The sequence below is a fragment of the Aedes aegypti genome, chromosome 2 (genome assembly GCF_002204515.2).
Source record: "Aedes aegypti strain LVP_AGWG chromosome 2, AaegL5.0 Primary Assembly, whole genome shotgun sequence".
NCBI classification, from domain to species: domain Eukaryota; kingdom Metazoa; phylum Arthropoda; class Insecta; order Diptera; family Culicidae; genus Aedes; species Aedes aegypti.
Genome location: NC_035108.1, coordinates 7649098 through 7668433, shown reverse-complemented (window position 1 = coordinate 7668433; position 19336 = coordinate 7649098). Strand labels below are relative to the sequence as shown.

General features: G+C 34.2%; 1 protein-coding gene across 3 annotated transcripts in view; it reads right to left on the bottom strand.

The window, feature by feature from the left end:
• LOC5579871 (autophagy-related protein 13 homolog) overlaps positions 1-19336 on the bottom strand; it is a 128052-nt gene that overhangs the window by 94335 nt on the left and 14381 nt on the right. Inside the window, exon 1 of one of the 3 annotated variants that reach the window (XM_021839846.1) lies at positions 6528-7085. The exons of the other annotated variants lie outside the window; for them this stretch is intronic. The gene's annotated coding sequence lies outside the window, so the exon portion shown is untranslated. Of the gene's footprint in view, positions 1-6527; positions 7086-19336 lie in introns of those variants that run through there. 3 annotated transcript variants of the gene reach the window in all.

The window sequence follows — 19336 nt, the reverse complement described above, 5'->3', positions numbered from 1 at the left end:
ATTGTCCCGAATAATCGAAGGTGCACAAGGAATCAACAGATGTAGCTTGGAAGTAGCTTTCCATCTTCAATGTGCACTTTAGAGAACTCCAAACATTATTAAGTCAATAAGGATGTCAATAACAAGGGAAGGAATATTAGTGTAACATCCCAAGCAACACAGTTTGTCTCAACTCAAGAATAAAATAATCTCTTGAAACTAATCCAAGTTGTCAGTGGTTGAAAATATGTCTTACAATTGCACTGAATAGCAACGCAAAAAGACGGAGTCTGTTTGCAACATATTTAAGTTAATTTCGAAATTGCTTATCTGCTGCAAAATACTTTAGAGAAAAAAAATGTTGAGTACCAAACAAGAAGTGAAATGCATGATCATTGAAACGGAAATTAAACTTTGTGATCCTTGATATTGTTATGCAACTGAACTAGAACCAAGTAAGTTACAAGATGCTTTTATTGATACGCGATTGAAACGATTTTTGAAAAGCATCTCTGTGGAAGATGTTTCGTGTGCTACTTGGGATCTATTGTTACTTGTTCGAGATCACCTCTGCATCTCCATGGCTGTCATGGGAAGGAGTTTTGTTAATGGGGACGGATCATAGCTTGGTAAGTGATGCGATTCATGCAACCATAGTTCCAAAAATCACTAATCGATTCTGAAGACAACGTGAACATACGGTAAGTTGACAATGATAAACACCAGATAAAAGCAGGCCCGGATTTGGAGGGGTGCCAAGGGGGCAAATATAACTCATAAATAACATGAAATTTGTTTTACGAGAAATAAATCAAATTCTATTCAAGAGTATGGAAGCAGCAAAACTTTGTAGAAGATTATACTTATCCTAAATTGTTTGATTTCAAAATAGCTAAGTATCAGAATTTGGTCATTTTTTTCAAAATGGGTGGATTTTAAAAATTAAGATTCTTTTGCATAGAATTTGATGATTCATTTACAAATCTAATTTGAAGTTTTTTTTTTCAACGTGCAGTTCAATTTTCAGGTCAATCGGCCTTGTGTACTGTATACTTGCCAGTACAGTAAATACTTTGTTTTTTTCTTTCCAGAGAATATGGCAACCAGAGACAAATTGAAAACGTGTACTAAATAGAATCAAAAGGAGCTTTGCAGAAAAACGACTTTGAAGATTTTCAGCAATTTCTCACTCTATACAAATTATTAAGCCAGAAAAACGAGCCAATCTTCTAATACTTATTATATTTTTCTCTTTGGACGGAAAAATCACCTCAAAGCACTATTGGAAAACGGCAAAACAGTAAAATTTTCAATGTATTTAAGTTTTAAAAAAATCGAATTTTTAAATTCTTTATTATTATTCTTATTGATACTTAGAGAATTCTTTATTCTTCAAAAAGTTACTCATTCTATTCTTTAATAAGCACAATTAGATCGTTGATTGATTTCAGAGAACAAATATTTAGGATTACATAGATAAAAATCAAGATCTATAGCAAGTTTCCAATGTGCAGTATCAAATTGAGTTCTAAATATTGATTTATTTTTTGTAGAGAATTTTTGTAGTTAAGCAAAATAGTACTTAACCCTCTAATACCCAAATTTTTATTTTCGATCTAAATATCATTTTTAGTTATCTAAAATCGTTCTAAACACGTTTTGGGCAATGATTTATTTTTATTCGCAAATCTATGGATTTCGGTTTTTGATTTTTATAATTTTTATTTTTGAACATCCCTACCCTTTTTCATTTTTTCTTGAAGCCTCTTCTAGTTACTGATTTTTGGCAATAATAAAAATTCAATTTTTTACGCTAGTTTTAAATATATTAAATTTTTAATATTTTTCTGGAAATATTTTTATTTTCCGTGTATTTATGGGAAAAACAGGTTTAAAATTATTTGAATACCACCAAGCTCTTCTTTTGTGATAGGTTGATCGTATAAAAATATAAAAGGTACGATTTTTTATATCACACGTTAAATGAACCCCGGGTATTTGTAGGTTATATAAGAATACAATTTTTCAAACAATTTTCAAAAATACAAAAAAGTTTCAAAAGTCAGAAAAAACTTTTCTTATATGCGTGTTATGAGTCAAGATTTTAGCCAAAAATAAAATCATTTTGATTTCCGAGCTACGAAAAAATACACAAAATTCCAAAGTGTATCCCGTCTGAAGGCGGGGTTGGGTATTAGAGGGTTAATGGTAAAACGACACAAGTATGAATTGATGAGTAAATGAAAACCAAATTAAGTAGGAAACCCTTTCAATCCAACTATAGTTTATTTAAAAGTTTATATCAATACATGCCCTTCGTCTTCTTTTTGCAATATTTGACTTAAATAAGACCTTTGATGGGAGACTGAGAAAATGTTTTTGTAACCTGAAAATTAAAAATAGATGTCTTAAAAAACTGCGATTTCTTTACTATCCCTTCCAAGACCAACTAAAAATTATAGTATCACAGTAATAACATTAAAGAAGTATATTTTTTACTGTATTGACTTATCAAAACATTATTAAAAGCAAAATGCAAATATTTTACGTTACATCAGATATTCGCATTTTTTCTTTCTTCATTTGTCCCTTCGACATTCGATTTTTTTTACGTTTTGGCATTCAACATTTTGGTATTCGAAATTTAGGCATTCGACCTGCAAAAAATATCTCAGGGCTTAAATCAAAAATTCCTTCATATATTATTTCAGATATTTTTCGAAAAAGCCCTTAGTCCTCTAGGATTTTATCTGGTGATTCTTCACTCAGTTTTTCTAGAACATCCCCCAAGACTCCCGTTTCAAACATGTTGTAATATTCAACCAGAAACTTCTCCAGATGTCCAGGATTTTTTTTAAGATATTGACTACAATTTTTTTTGAGGATACCTTCTGGAATTACTCCGGACATTGCTTCTAAGATTTCTTAAGAAATTCCTCCATTAATTCTAAGAGATTTCTCAAGGATGTTTTCAAAACTTTTTTTAAGCATTCTTCCAAAAGTTTTCTCTACGGAAATTTGAATGAAGTTTTCCAGAAAGCTGAGAAAAATTCGTGACGTATTCCTAAACCAATTTTCAGGCTACCTTCTGTTACAGTTACTTATGTAATTTCTTAGGTCACCCTTGATGAAAGAGGATTTTCAGGAAGACTCACTCTTGAAAAACCTTTAGAAGATTTCCAAGATTATTGCTAAGATAATTGAGAAAAAAGAAAAAAAATCATAAAAACAGGACGAAATTCCTAAAAAGTTGTGTAGGAATAATTATTCCTACAATCGGAGGAATTCACAAAAAATGCTGTAGTGTTAACTGGTGTGGAACCCTCAACGAACTTTCAATATTCCATGGGGATTTTTTGAGAAATTCGTTGGAAAATGTTTGGATGAGCTCCAGTAAACCTTGGACGAAATGCTGGACCAATTCCTATAAAAAAGAAACCTAAAGGAACCTAATAATAAAACACAGGTTGAATTTTAGGAATTATTTGAAATATGAACATAGATTCACTCGAAGAGCTATTCTTTGGAATAACCGTAGATGAAATGGCGTTGAAATTTTTGTCGGCTATTCTTGTTCTGTGGGAATTCGGTTGAATAGTTAGTGAAAAAATATCTGGAGGAATTCCTAGGATAGTAATCTCTGAGAAAATTACTAGAGGTAATAACGTTGAAATGCTCAGAATTGTAGAATTTCTGATAAAATCTCTAAGAAACCACAAGGATAATTCCTGAAGCTGTTCTCGAGAAATATGAGAAGAAATTTTGCATCTCAATTACCTGCAAGCAGGATAAGTGAAAAATAGACTTAAGAGACTATTTTGGTTTAAATAGAGACTTCACCTTCTCAAAAATAGAGTCTTTTTAAAGACTTGCATGCATATAAAATGATATCTAAAAAAAACATGCTACCAGTCCTAGATATGTTTGTTAGTTCTTTACTGAATAAATATAGAGACATTGAAAACATCAATCTGTTGGTAAGCTGATACAATTTCATACTCGAAAGGATCCTTACTCAGGATCAAAACAGCTCATATAGTGTTTTGAGAGCGGCGCAGCCGAATTTTTTTTTTCGAATGAAGAGAGTTTTCTGACAAATAATGGTTGCTCTGGGATATGAATTCTCTGAAAATTCCAGGTTTTTTTCCAGGATGAATAAAATTCCCTGATAATTCAAGGTTTTCCAGGTTCTTCCAGGTAATAGACTCCCTGAATAAGTCTAAAAAGACCCGAAACCCTTACTAAGGTTAATAAAAACACTAATTGAACTTTAATACTTCATCTTAATTTGGTTTGTTCAGTTAAGGTTTAGATTACTTGACCAGAAGTTTTCTTGGCAGAAGAACAATTGAGATGAAAAAGCCAGAAATAGCTGATAATCTTTTCAAACACCTTATCATGTCAAAAAATAACTAATCAAATCCAATTGAACAACAGCTAAGATTTCAATCAAGATCATCCTTCCTATCCATTCAAGATCATCCTTACAATCAAGATCATCCTTCCTATCCATTCAACTTATACAAAATATAATTTAAAATACATAACCATATCTCGTACACTCCAATTGGATTGAAATGATTCGACGTGCACTGAAAACATCATTCCAATAGGAAAAAAAATCCTCCTATAGCCAAAATCCTAACAAACATCCCCACAACCCAACGATCGGCGTCCATTCGTCGTTCGTTACGGGAGGAAAACCAAAAAAAATTGCAACCGCAAAACGCAATACTATAGCGAGTCCAGGAACGATTCGCTGTTTTTACCTGGCTATAAAAATGAGTTTTCTATATGAGGGGTGCACAACAAGGGTGGCGAGGGATAGCGGCAGAGATGGGAAAATAATTGAGCTGATGGAGATGGGCTGCACGCCACCAATTACAGTGCATAGTAGGGCGGTTCATAAAAGTTTGAAAATTCTAGCTTTCATATATTTGTTATAATCCTTATGATAAAAATAGAGCTATTTAATTTTATTTTTGCAATTCCTCATCGTAATTGGCTGTTTTTCATCACGCCAATCTGTCATGAAACGACCTACTCTCCTGCACTGAAGTATGCCGTGCGGGAATAGTCATTACGCAACTGAAACCAGTGCTGTAATGATTCATTACGCAACGCTTTCTCATTACGCAGCTGTTTTGAGTTGCGTAATGAATCATAACACAACATTTTTTCAGAAATTGTAAAATAATGGTGAATGCATTCCGATCTAATGTCTGTTACCCTCAAGTTGTCTTCTACGAAATTGCAAAAAATGTTGAACGTAACTCGTTGCAGAACTCGATTTTTACAGCACTCGTCGTAATTATCCTACTCGGCAAGCATCGTAGGATAAATTTACGACTCGAGCTGTAAAAATCATCATTCTGCAACTTGTTCCGTAAATTACTATATCCATTTTGATGAGAATTTAATGATGACTCAAAAACACATACGAGGTTTGTATGAAAATGTATAACGAAAAAATAATTCTTCTAACACCGGTAGAAGTGTCATGTTCAAGTTGATGGTAGTTTAAATTTGTAATCCTTGTTATTCAAGCTTTATTGTAAAAAGTTATAGAAGAAACGAATCTAGTTTGAGCAAAATTTATTTGTATTTTTTACCAAAGTTTTCCAGACGCTAAACCCATATATATTAAAATTATAACAAACAAATTGATGTATATCTTTTCACCTATCCATCTTATTGAGTTGCTGTCTTCAGCGACTTTTTTCATTACGATTTGAAGATAGAACTTTCACTTTAAGATGATAAACTAATACTTCTATAAAGCAAGTTATTGTGATTAAAACATTAATTTTTATATAAACCTTCATTGTCTATGGGTCAACGTTAAATCACAACCACAGAACGCTATTTTTATCGGTGGCACTGTAACCCGAGGAGGGACAAATAACTCCCGAATAACTTATTAATACCATATTTTAATATCATACCAAGATAGGTATTGTTCAGTTGTCAATACATCAATTTAGTATTAAAATGGTATTGATAAAAATCTTTCAAAACAATTAAAAATACTTCATTTAGGTATTAGACAGCTATTGAGGTCTGCTGGAGGTATTGAACTACTATTGAAAAATTTCAATTTTATATGAAAATCCATCAAGTATTATTGAGGTATTACAATATCTGATCCAATTATCAGTTGTAAGTATTGGAAATTATCTGGAATGGAATACCTTAGTTTGGCATTCAGAAGTTATTTTCTTCTGCTCGGGAAGGTAGATTGGATTTTCAAACTTTTTTTGTAATTTGAACCGCCCTAGTACATAGTAAAGTGGGGAAGGCGCCGTTGATGTTCTGGTTCACTTTCAACCGAGAAGCATTACCCATATTGATTCCCGTCTAGGTGTTTTAGATCTCCATCTCCGCGGGAGAGTGAATGGGAAACTAAAAATGGGAAACGATTTCGCTAATTATCATTGTATGGCGATTACACTGTAAGGCGATGCGATTCAAGATTAGGGAATATATTGAACGAAGGATGGAAAAGCATGTGTTTATTATTCCATGAAAAGAAACATTAAGTATCTTACCTATTAGAACTGAGGGAACAGGTTTCCAGATGTTCAAAATATATATCCAAATTATTGAACTGAATCACGTAAAATCATAAATCCCTAATGCACTTGATAATATCCACGTTTAAATTCACAATCCACACCACAAAAGCAGCTTTCTTGCCTTGTATTATATTAAATCAATTTTTCCTTCGCCACTCTCCCAGAGTTTCCAATATCTATATCTATGATCCACTAGTCTCCCACTGCCGTATGGCAGATTGATTTCTTCTCACAGTCGAGACTTTCCCACACTGCCTCTAACCACGCTAGATTACGTGCTACTGCACTATCAACCTAAAGATATCGTCTTGATTTTCTCCAAAGCACTAAATTAGAGCACGATTCAACGAAACTGCACTTACATCAAACGTCACTTGAATGCACCAGAAAGAAAAATCAACTCTTCTCCAGTCACTTGAACGGATCGTTTCACGTAAGCAACTCAATTTCCCAAAAATGGGATTTTCGTAACGCGAGAAAAATGGATCCACTCGGATGCGACAACTGTATCGCAATAATGACTCGTTGTGTGTGAGAGAGTTTCCAACATCAAAACAGCGAACACAGCAAAAAACGAGTCAACCCAACCGACCATAATGGAAAACTATGCTGCACTAATACACCACTGGTGCACAGAATTGATATCCATCCAGCATTGCTGGTTGTGGGAATTGATGTGTTGGAAAAACCACTACATAAACAGAGGAAACTGGAACCGCGCACTCACACTGGAGCAACTGCAGCATAACCCAAGTGCATACTGTAGTGAGGCGAACGGGGCAGCTGCAACATTGTGTACGATAATGTTATGGCTTTACATGGATATAATTATGTTGCATTATTCTGGCATGATTGGGAACGGGAATTAACGAGAACCAACTGGAGAATACTTGAAACCAGGAGAAAGAAATGATTCCAGCAACGTGACACGTAAGCGAGGGCATTGTCAGGACGACAGATGGGTGTGTTCCGATATGACTGTGTCGTTTGTTTTGAATCATTGCTGGATTTTTTTACGCATGATCAATGGCGCGAAATTTTCAAATAATTTTAAATAATGCTGCGAATGCTGATAGTAAAGCTAGATAAATAATGATTAATCTATTTCTCTAATATGTATTTGCGTTAAATTGATGATTATTTAGTATATATTTCAGAATCTTGAACCGAGATCGATTAAATTTACATCTACAAATAAATTAAAATGTTTTATAAATTGTTTGATTGGTTGACGGAGGCGGTTGAATTGTTCAAAATATTTACGGAAATTACCAAAAGAGACTCAGACTTGAAGGAAACCAAGTACCAAATGAAAAAAAAACATGAAAATAAAAAAAAACTAAATTATTCACGACACAGACTCTCAAATATTCATGATTTTTAACAGTCGCACATTCTCAAATAAGGAAATTTATATTACGTTCAAACTAGGGCTCATTATGTTATATAAGCTTTCTTGATATCAGAAACCATGGGTTGCACTGGAAATAACATTTAAGACGGTCCAGGATCTTTTCGTAAAGGAAATTTTGTTGACTTTCCTGGGCATAGAGTATCATCGTACCTGCCACACGATATACGGATGCGAAAATGGCAACTTTGGCAAAGAAAGCTCTCAGTTAATAACTGTGGAAGTGCTCATAAGAACACTAAGCTGAGTAGCAGGCTCTGTGCTCGTGAGGACGTAAATTCCAAAAACAAGAAGAAGAAGAAGAAGATTAAATATTTACTTAGTCTATGGTTACTTTCCTGGGCATTGTATAATCGTACCTGTCAAACTTTGGAAAACTTCCAGTTGATAACTGAAGAAGTGCTCCTAAAACCCTTTGCTGAGAAGCAGGCGCTGTCTCAGTAGGGACATAATTCCAAAGAGAAAAAGAAGAATCTGGGACACCAGATAGTAGGACTAGCACAGATTTTCACACATTTGATTCTTACGCCATTATTGTTGAATGAATGAATGAATGAATTTTCTTTATTAGAGAGACTTTTAGAGATTATTGTTCTATTTTTATGTATTAGGTTATTTTATTAAACAAAACTATCACAGGCAGGCATGCTAAGTCATTTTTTCGAAAATCTACAAGATTTTGAATCTTTTGTCCGGAAAATTCGTTGAAAATTTTATCTGGATTTCTAGATTTTTGTAAAATAAGGGCCTCAAAAATCTGGAATATTCCAGACAAATCTGGAAGGTTGGCAACGCTGATCACAGGTAGCATTTGAAATAATCTGAAGAAAAATACTATTAATTCATCGCGCATTATTCAACCGAAATTCTAGTTCTTAAAACATTCTTACAACAAATTTTACACTCCAAAGCAAAAGAAGACCCAAATATACTATTAACTAACTTATCAATTGAAGAACCCGGGCGAACAATATTTACAAAACGGCAATTATTCAGGTCAATACGAACTTTTCAAATTTTTATCTCAAGGATATAACTAAGCCACCTTTGAAATATTTGAGTACAGTGAGGACCCGATTTTGTCAGCCCCTCGATGAATTTTAGGCTGACAAAATGGGGAACCTGACAAAATCGGGTCATTTTATCATGTTCCTGGTAAGATCGGTTCTTAACGAAGATTTTCACGACAAAACGATCATTTTACATGACACTCTTTTTGTATGAAACATAAAACTATAAAAGATACCCACCGTATTTTTTCATAGTAAGCTAAGTAAAGTCCTAAACGCGTCTTATTTCAGTGTTGAGTGACGGGTCTATTTAAAGTCTTGCAGATTTACCTATTGGAAAAATTCCAAAGATTCGATTTGTTGTGGTCCCTTTGATCGGCAATTTTGCTTTGTCCAGTAAGACAAATGGAATCAACATGAGTTCCTAGTTATACATGATCGATGAATTATCTAAGAATTTCTCACAGAACACAGAAACTCCTAAAGAGGTGCACATCAAAATTCCTCTTGATTTAGAAACTCCTTCGAAATAGCATAAATAATTGCCTCGAAGCTCTTCTTGGAATTCATTTTAGTATAATTTGAAGAATGTTTCAAACGGAGTTTTCGCATAATTTTTCCTAAACATTGTTTTAAAACTCAATGTTTGGAAATGGAATGTATGTAAAAATATTTCATACTGTATGAAAACCAAGAAATTTTCTTTAGTTTTCATGGATTTTTGTTGCTGGGTTTTTAGCGCAGAAGTATTCATAAATTATATAAAATGAATTTGTGAATAAATCTCATAAATTATTCCTATACCTAAGGGATGATTTAATGCTTCAAAATGATTTTGGTAAAATTCCTAGTCAAGTTTCTGAAAATCTCGTGAGCAAATTTTGAAGTTTATCTCGAGACATACTGAAGATAAAAATGGAATGAATTCAACAAGGACTAAAAGCAGATAGTTATTGAAGTAATCACTTGAAAAATAAAAATATTCTAATAGAATTTTGAGTGAAGTTTGTGGTCGAGTTTAAGTTCAAGCAAAAATAAATTTTAATTTAGACGCAAAACCCTTTCGGTGTACCCAGTATGTTTCTGGAACAATTTATAAAATTATTGCTTGGAAATTTTTGAAAAAAAAAGTTTCAACAGGAATCCATAGATTATTTTTTGAAATAGTATTGAGAGAAATTTTCGGAGGAATTCATGAATGAACCTACACACATGTTTTTTTTTGTCATAAACTCGGCTGTATGAATCCCGTTTTTTTATATTTTAAGCATGATTTAACTAGCGAATTGCCAAGTTGCTTAGTAATGAAACACAGTTTTATGATACTTGAGATCGCTGTACATAACTCTTTTAATATTTGGTTTAATACTGGCATAACTCAATTTAGTTTTTATGGAAGAATTTCTAGAATCACCTCCAGAAAACACCTTTAAATTTTGTTGAGGAATCTCTGGAGAAATCCGAGGTACAGACAGGAACGATTTATAGAATAATTTCAGGAATAATTGGAGAAACACGTTGGAGAAATATCTGGAGGATTATGAATGATATCTCGAGTGGAATTCCTGTGGGAAATACGAGGAGTTTTATCCGATTACTCTAATGATAATATTCTGCTGACAATAAGTTTTGTAGAACCTTTTTGAGTTTCCCAACAGATTTGATAAACCCTTCGAATAATTTATGGCAAGAAGTTTTTCAAAAGGCTGATTATTTGGTATACTCCATAAGTTTTCCAATCTATCATCATGTAACAATTATATAAATATCAGTGCTGGAGACAATCTTTTAAGAATACAAACACATGATTAATTCCCGTAATATTGTTTTTAGCATCGTCCAAAGGGGAGGAGGCATTCCCATTGCCCTCTCTGGCTACGCCCATGCGTGCATGACATTAATCATCATCATCAATTTCAATGAAAATATAGTAAAACATGGCGAAAACTATTTTTTGATAAATTTAAAACAGGCTGACAAAATCGGGTCAAGAAGCTGACAAAATCGGGGGTAGTCAAAATCGGGGGCAGACAAAATCGGGGGCTGACAAAATCGGGTCAGTACTGTACTGGAAACCAAACTATGTACTATACCATCAAATTCCACTAAAGTACTACATTCGGTTTTCATTTACTTATAGATTCCACTAAACAGTTCGAATATTTATTATTTAAAATATTTAAATATTCTACTCCGCATTATGACTAATCTTTGGTAAGAAAATAGTTAAGCATTAACGTTTTAGTTCATTTCGTTTGAAAATGTTTTTTTTTCTACTGATGTCTTTAAATATTGTTTGTCAGATTTGTCAAATCCATGTCAGATTTCTATACTTTGCGGATTCCTTGTTAAGTATTTTATGAAACCCTAAGGCCGGAACAAGTTTACTTTTATCACTCCCCTCCCCTATCTTCCTTGTCGAAAAGTCGAAAGGGGAAAATAAATAAAATGTTCTTTGTTCAGTGTGGGTTTTCATTATTTTTCGTGTTTAATCTTGTTTTGTAATCCGTCGCTCACATTATAGTATGAAATACAGGTACGTTCAGAATATAAGTTTTGAATCTCCCAAGTCTTTTGGTCGATGCTAATGGTTGTGGGTTTGTTTTTGAACGTCTACTTCTACTTTCTACTTACAATAACGAATACGTCAATTTTACAGTAACATTAGTGTCCTTTTAAAAAGATAACTTTAGTCATAGTAGAAGTAATCGTCACTCAATATATATAATAATAAACCTCCAATAAATATCTTTCGAAATGATTCCACCTGTTGAGGTGAAACATCTCGGAATTCAAAGATGGCCGACTTCTCCCATTACCTACTTTTTCAAAGGCACTAAACTGGAGAACTAGTTGGCAAACATTTCTGATCTTCTTCAGGGTGTCTATTCATCTACAAAAATGGAATTCCCTGATATTTCCAGGTTTAAAAAATTGGTCCATGACAAAATCCAAAATCATTGACGAATTTTTTATTTTTCATGAATTAATTTTCAAAGATAGGAGTTTAGCTCCAAAACACCTGAACAAAAAATCTAATTTCAAAGTATTTTTCACTTCAATTAAAAAATAACTCTGTTCTAAATTGTTAAGAAAAACAAGTGATTTTGTTTGAATTCCCTCGAAAACCAAGAATGCTAATCAAATGATCTGAAAGTGCCTTTAATCATCAAAGTCAGATATGAAGTAAATAAATATTCTATTCGAACGTTAGAAAATAAATAACCTCTCTCTTAAAATGAAACTCAGATTGATGGACATCAGTAGCGCACCCAGAAAATTTCCTTGGAGGGCGTTTTGTATTTTTGAACAGATTATATCTTGGGGAAATCAAGGCTGATAGTGATAATCTTGTCTTGGAAATAACAACTTCGAAGAACTTTGAACAAAAATAAACGAACAAGATGAAACCTAACAGGAACCACGACATGGGAGTTTGATTCCTCACTGTTCGTTTTGCTGTAGATTTATTTCACATATTACTCCCAAGATCTTTTCACGTGTTTTACTTATGATTTTTCACGAACTTTCAATTATTTAGAAACTTTGAATTACTTTTAATTTCTTTTTAGATACCTTCATGAATTCAATCTGGATTTTTTCTAAAAATCAGGAATCCTTCCAAAAATCTTTTCATTCTTAAAGAAAATTCCAAGTCCTCTAGAAATTTATCCATATATCCCTAGGACTTTCCCTAACATTCCCGTTTAAAGATCTTCAAGAATTCAAATTTCTTCAGGAATGGCTCATTTTTTTTAAATTTCTTAAATAAGTCTTTAATAATTTTTTTGCCAGTCTTCGTCAGGGAAATGTCAAGGTTTTTTTATGGGAAAATTTCCGATATATCCGATGTATCCGATGAAACTTGTGTCAACTCTAAGCATACCTTGATGAATTCCTAAGATGATATCTTTTAGAAGTATTGGATTCTTGATGAAATTCTTATTTAATAAATTACTAAAATGACTGAAAAACATTCAAATCTCTGAATAATGTCCTACAAGATTTTTGAATAGAATCCTAGCAGAAATTCTGACAGAATCCCTGAAGAAATTTATATATGAATGATCGGAGCAATACATGTAATAATTGAGGCAGTATTCAGTATTGAGGCAGATAGGATACCTCTATACGATGCCACTAAGTTAGCTATGTGTTCCAAGGGAATTATGAGACATATCACGTGAAGAAATACCCAAGATTTATAAAAAAAATGGGCTTTTTTGCAAACTGTGTTAGCCAGCTGGCGTACGAGGGGTCCATCAATTTGAGAAAACCAAAAGGACCACCCTTAAGTTTTATCGAAAACTAGCGAACAATGACATAAAATTGGAATTCTAACGATGGGTGCCGATGGCGACCTGGTTCAGCGAGAATTGCTCATCAGTGAAAAAAACATCTGGAGGAAATGCTGGGATAATGGGTAGGATTTTTTCAGAGAAGTCTTTGTGAAAATTACTGAAGGTCGTAGCGTTGGAAGCATTTTCTGCACCAAATTCTAAAGAAATTCCTTTAAATATCTCTTGAGAAATCGTTGGTAGCGTCCCTGAAAATATTCGAGAAGGAATCTCTGGAGAAATCACTAGATCTCCTGAAGCATTCCTCGAGATCTGAAAGAATATCAATAAGAACTTGTGGAATAGTTACGTAATGATCTCTGGAGGTTTCTCTGATCCTAGAATTTTGCACCAGAATTCACTACAACGCTAGAGGCCATTTTAATTTAAAAAAAAGTTTTTAGAATAGTGATCAAGGCTCCAAAAAAAACCAGATTATCTCAGAAATGTAGTATTTTTCGTATCTGTTGTAATTTACTGCAAGAGCAGTAGCAAGACTAAAAAAATTTCTTTGTTCTAATCTTCCCGGTGATATACGCGGCGGAACTCTTAGCAAGATTTCTGATGAAACAATGATGTATTTTTGGGAGATGCTTAGTGGGTTTCTCTCACAATATTTAGCGAGACTTTTGAGAATATTGAAATTGGCGCGTACTCCAAAGTTAGCGTTTCTTTTGAAGATCGTTTGTTGGACCCAATATGATAAAAAAATATTGTAAATTTTTCACTTTTTCTTGGATTTGCGTCCGCATTGGCCTAAGTGTACTTAAGAGCACTTCTACTAACCTAAATTTTATATGATGCAAACTAAAAGTCAAGTTAATTGAAGTGAAACTTATGAAAATTTAAGATACAAATCACTTAATGTTCTACACATGTTTCTGTTTGATTACATGGCCTATCCTTATGCTTCTGCACTGGCAATTATTTAAAAATGTTTCGGCATTTCTAAATACGGCAGAAAAAGTAATATTCATCCATATTGAGTCAACAAATTCGATGCTTTCAAAACACACATATAAACTATGTGTGTAACTTACAAAACTCTTAACCCTCTAATACCCAACCTTTAGACGGGGTACACTTTGGAATTATGTGTATTTTTTCGTAGCTCGGAAATCAAAATGATTTTATTTTTGGCTTATACCTTGACTCATAACACGCATATAAGAAAATTTTTTATGACTTTTGAAACTTTTTTGTATTTTTAGAAATTGTTTGAAAAATTGCATTCTTATATAACCTACAAATGCCTGGGCTTCATTTAACGTGTAATATAAAAAATTGTACCTTTTATATTTTTCTACGATTAACCTATCACAAACGAAGAGCCTGGTGGTATTAAAATCATTTCAAACCTGTTTTTCCGTTAGTTACACGGAAAATAAAATACGCTCCGAAAAAATATTAAAAATTTAATATTTTTCAAAATACCGTAACAATTAAAATTTGTATTATTGCCAAAAATCAACATCTAGAAAAGGCTTCAAGAAAAAATGAAAAAAGCTAGGGATGTTCAAAAACAAAAATTATAAAAATCAAAAACCAAAATTTAAAAATTTGCGAATAAAAATAAATAAATGCCCAGAACGTTTTTAGAACGATTTTAGATAATGAAAAATAATACTAAAATCGAAAATAAAAATTTGGGTATTAGAGGGTTAATGAGTATAATTTCAAATCATGATTTCCAATCAACAGTTTCTAAACAATGAAATTAATTAAGCCTTATCAATATTAGCATCTTTAGATGGCGAGATAACTAGATTTGCACTAGCTAAGGCTGCTTCCCATCACAATGCGGCGGCAATGGAGGCTTAGTCGACAGAACCCCGGAAATCGATTCAATGGGTCGCAAAGTGCAGTTCGTCATAACTGCAACAACCTTCTATCCAAGGCCAATATGGCAGATAGTTGCGCCAAACAACGATAGCTAGCAACGGTGATGTAATAGTAGCGCAGCATCATCACGTCTGAAGAGAGAGTGAATGAAGATTGATTAAATTTCATTTTTTCGCACGAGACGTCGATACCGATGGGAGTCAGACGTTCACTTTGTATACTTATTGTTGCGATGGAACTTTGCTCTGAGGGATGGGTCAGCAATTGCACATACTGAAACTCAAAGTACTGTGCAACGTGAATGCTTTGCTGCAGATATGATGTCTATAATGTGCTATGGGGTTAATGGGAAATCTTGCATGACAGACACTTACTAAGAGATGAGCCAGACCTCGGGCTGTTATTTTCATAAATGAAGATGTCTATCTCGGAGTTACAGACAATTCTGAAAGACTGCAAGAGACTGATGATTTCATTAAGATTCAATTATTGTCGGAGCCAGTGCTTGTTAAAAATGTCTCATTTGGTTCTAATTTTGTAATCTTATTTGTGATTCATGTTCTGATGAACTGTGTAATATTTATTTAAAAAGTGAAAACATTTTATGGAATTTTTCTGCCGTATTAACACAATCAGCTATGAATTTTTAAAATAGCAACCGGTAGCGAAAGGCTGATAAGAATTGAAAGTCTCACTACCCACATCAAGGTGAACCTCGTCGTGTACGTGACTTTTGAAGCGCCTATCAGTCTTGAACATCAGCCGACGACCACGTGGAATTTTTCTTTGCCGTTTTGACAGTTGTCAGCCGTAGACGAATAGTGGTTGTGATATTTCGGTTCGGAATTCTGCTCACATACATTTACCAATATATTTTGGGGCGCATGCCTATTAGAATGAGTATGAAATTTTGCAAATCTCACCAGACGAGATTTACTACCACAACCAACATGGAAGTGGAACTATTGGATTCGCATTCAAGTATCCCATGTCCCACGTGCACCTTCACTATCAGACAGATAATTACAACTCTATTGCAGTTGATATTGTGTACCTGTTACAACCCGTTTGTAACATTACTAACACACCTGAACGCTGCTGCAGCCATTCAATGCGTTTGTTTTGATGATTCATCGTTTGTTTACAATATGTTTCCATATTCCACCTTTGGTCAAAGACCTTGCTTTTCTGGCTGGGCTGAAAACCGCCCACCATCCGCTATGCTTTGGGTGGTTTCAGAACTAGAGGTGTGAACCGCCGTCGCCGACGATTTTTTTACGCCGCCGCCAGATAAATTTGTTCGTCAAGCCGCTTCTTATTATTTTGCCCGGTTGCTTGTATACTTTTACTACGCCTATGTGGAAATGACGCTGAAATCGTTCCAAGTAATATGTTTAGCAGATTCCTTGTGATACTAAGTTTTTCCCTGCCTAAGATGCGTTTTCCTAACAAGGTTTCAATATGTTGAGAATTTCCGTATTTCCTATGGCAAGATGCACATTTCCATTCGCAAATTATGGTTTATTTCATAAAGAAGTTATAGACAGAATCTTCTAATAACACTGCAGAACAACTTTTTGTCTCAAGCTCCGAAATACTGCCATGTACTTAATTTTGAAATGCATTATTTATCGATTTCCCTTCCGGTGTAAAGTGCCGTTAATAAAAAAAAACATGGTTACTTGGGAAGACTCTTATGCAAAGTGGATCCCATAGGTTCCCGAATTTTTCGAGTGCGCGATGCATCCAGTCGTTAAATGTCTTCCTCGTGACCCAGTAAGAAAATATATTGAAGAAATGAAACTTTCTCGCTCATTCGAAACTTTGTCATAATAAGTTTGATATTATTTAAAAGTCATTATGGCCGAAATATCATCTTATAACCTTCAGGTTGATCGCAGAATGCAGAATAAGTAAGATTCTCTGTCTCGTTGGGCGAGGTGATAATACTCGACTTGAATGGAGTAATTTTAATGTTGTTTGCTATTAATTTTTCTATTTCATTTCTAAGAATTTCGAGAAATAAATGTGTTTGATAAGTTAATTGGCTGTTCTTCCATGATTTCAGCGATATAAATGACAATCATACGAGATAAAGAACTAAAAATTATATTCATATTGACGCTGTCCAGTACTGCCTTTGAAGCAGGCAAAATTTGTTGACATAAATCCAAAAAGCATCTTCCAAGCAATTCATCAAAGATTTTGCCAAGAACCACGTCATAAATTTTACAAAAATACCTAAACCTTGTTGTACTAGACGAACTAGTAATCCTGACAAGGCTTCAACAAGATTCAGTATGAAAAGTTACTCCGCAGGGATTTTCAATACATTTTTCTTGGATCTCAGTAGATCGTCCTAGAAAATTATCCAATATTTTTTTGGTTAAACTTTTCACTGAACTCTACGAATCTACAAAGAATATTAAGACAAATCAGCTATGGATCTTTTCTAGAATACACTAAAAACCTGATTATAAATCTACTAAAACAAGTGATTTTTCAAATAACTTTCAAGAAATTGGTCAATCAGATCTCATCAAAAATTTACCATAAACATAAATATAAATCTAATAAGCATGTCGTCAAGTTGTCAGGAACCCCTAAGTGTTCTTCTAGAAATGTTTCAATGTTCCTAATGATGTTCTATGAGTTCTCTTTTGTATCTGTTCAATATCTTGCTGCCAGTAATCTAAACAGCAACTCACAAGAAATCGGTGAAACTGGCAAAAAATACAAAACAACTCCCCAGGAAATCTACGATTTTCACTGGATTTTGAAAAAGGATCATTTCACTCCATTGGCGAAACTGCTACGACTACCCCTATTTCTGATGAGATTCGTGCTGGTTTCTATCAAAGATCATTGGACACCTATGTTTCTAAAAAGATTCCTTTTTAATAAGATTCGTTTGATCGCTCTTTTCGTGAATGTTTAAGGGATGCGCACCGATTTTCAACGAAAACGTGTCGACTACCGTGATTGCTTACAACACTGCGTATAGGAGTCTTTTGAATTAGTGAAAGTGTGATTCAAGAAAATCATGTGGAATTCACCATAGTTATTGCAAAGATTCGATCAAGAATTTTGGCGGGAACCGTTGAAGTTTATTCAGAATTTTACAGTGCGTTTTGAAAGTAGTTCGCTATAATTATTAGTAAATATCAATCCCGGACCTACCGAAAATTTTCCGAGAATCCTGGAAGTCACGTTGAAATAATATAATATTCATGACCAGCTTGTGAAATAGAAATTCTTATCGACCACGCTTCAAACGATAATTTCAAAAACCGCCGCCGCCAGTTTAAATGACAACATACGCCGCCGCTAAAATACGCTTCGGCACACACCTCTATTCAAAACCCTTCCGAAACGAAACCGTTGGAGACAGCAGAACATGAATCTTCATTGTAAACAACAACAGAGACATAAATATTGTAACGCAATGCGTTCCCCGTCGCTTTTGTATTCAGATACAACCCGAATCGTTAGAAAACGAAACGGTCTGCAAATGACCTAGAGTTGTTACTTCCATCTCACAGCCAGAATATGAGTTTCGCTTCATATGACTAATCGCCACAGGAATGTCCTCTAAGCTGCTGTGTACGTGACTCAACACATGCTAGTTTATGTTTTATGCTCCCATGCTTTATCATGCATGATCGCTTGCGAACAGAATTTGTAGCTAAAAAGCACTTTGGTCTCGTGCAAAAGCGACTGTTCTTTCATTCGCGGAATCGAAGCTTATCATTTTACACCTCATCATCGAACGATCAACAACGATCATTCGCAACGGTGAACTTTACGCTTTTCAGCGCAAAGTGCTCTACTTTTTATAAAACTCCATCCGCCCCAGGCGAACGACCGAACGATCGAATGAATGACAGAAAGGGCCGAACGATCGTTTCTTTGTTTATTTTGCTTCATTGAGCGCCCGAATCGTATTGAGCAGGAAGCTATATTTTACGCAGAGCATCTCCCTTTGGGCAAACGTTCGATCGTTTCGTATTATGGAACATAGCGGTATGGAAGATGTATGCTGGCATACATCATGTGGTACACGTTGGGTGCATTCCCGCGCGATTTCGATGGAATGTTGCGTCTGCGTGTGTACAAATATACCAACCTAGAGAGTTGTTGTAATTGATGGACTTGGTTTTCGTGCGCTGGGAGGTGTGTCGG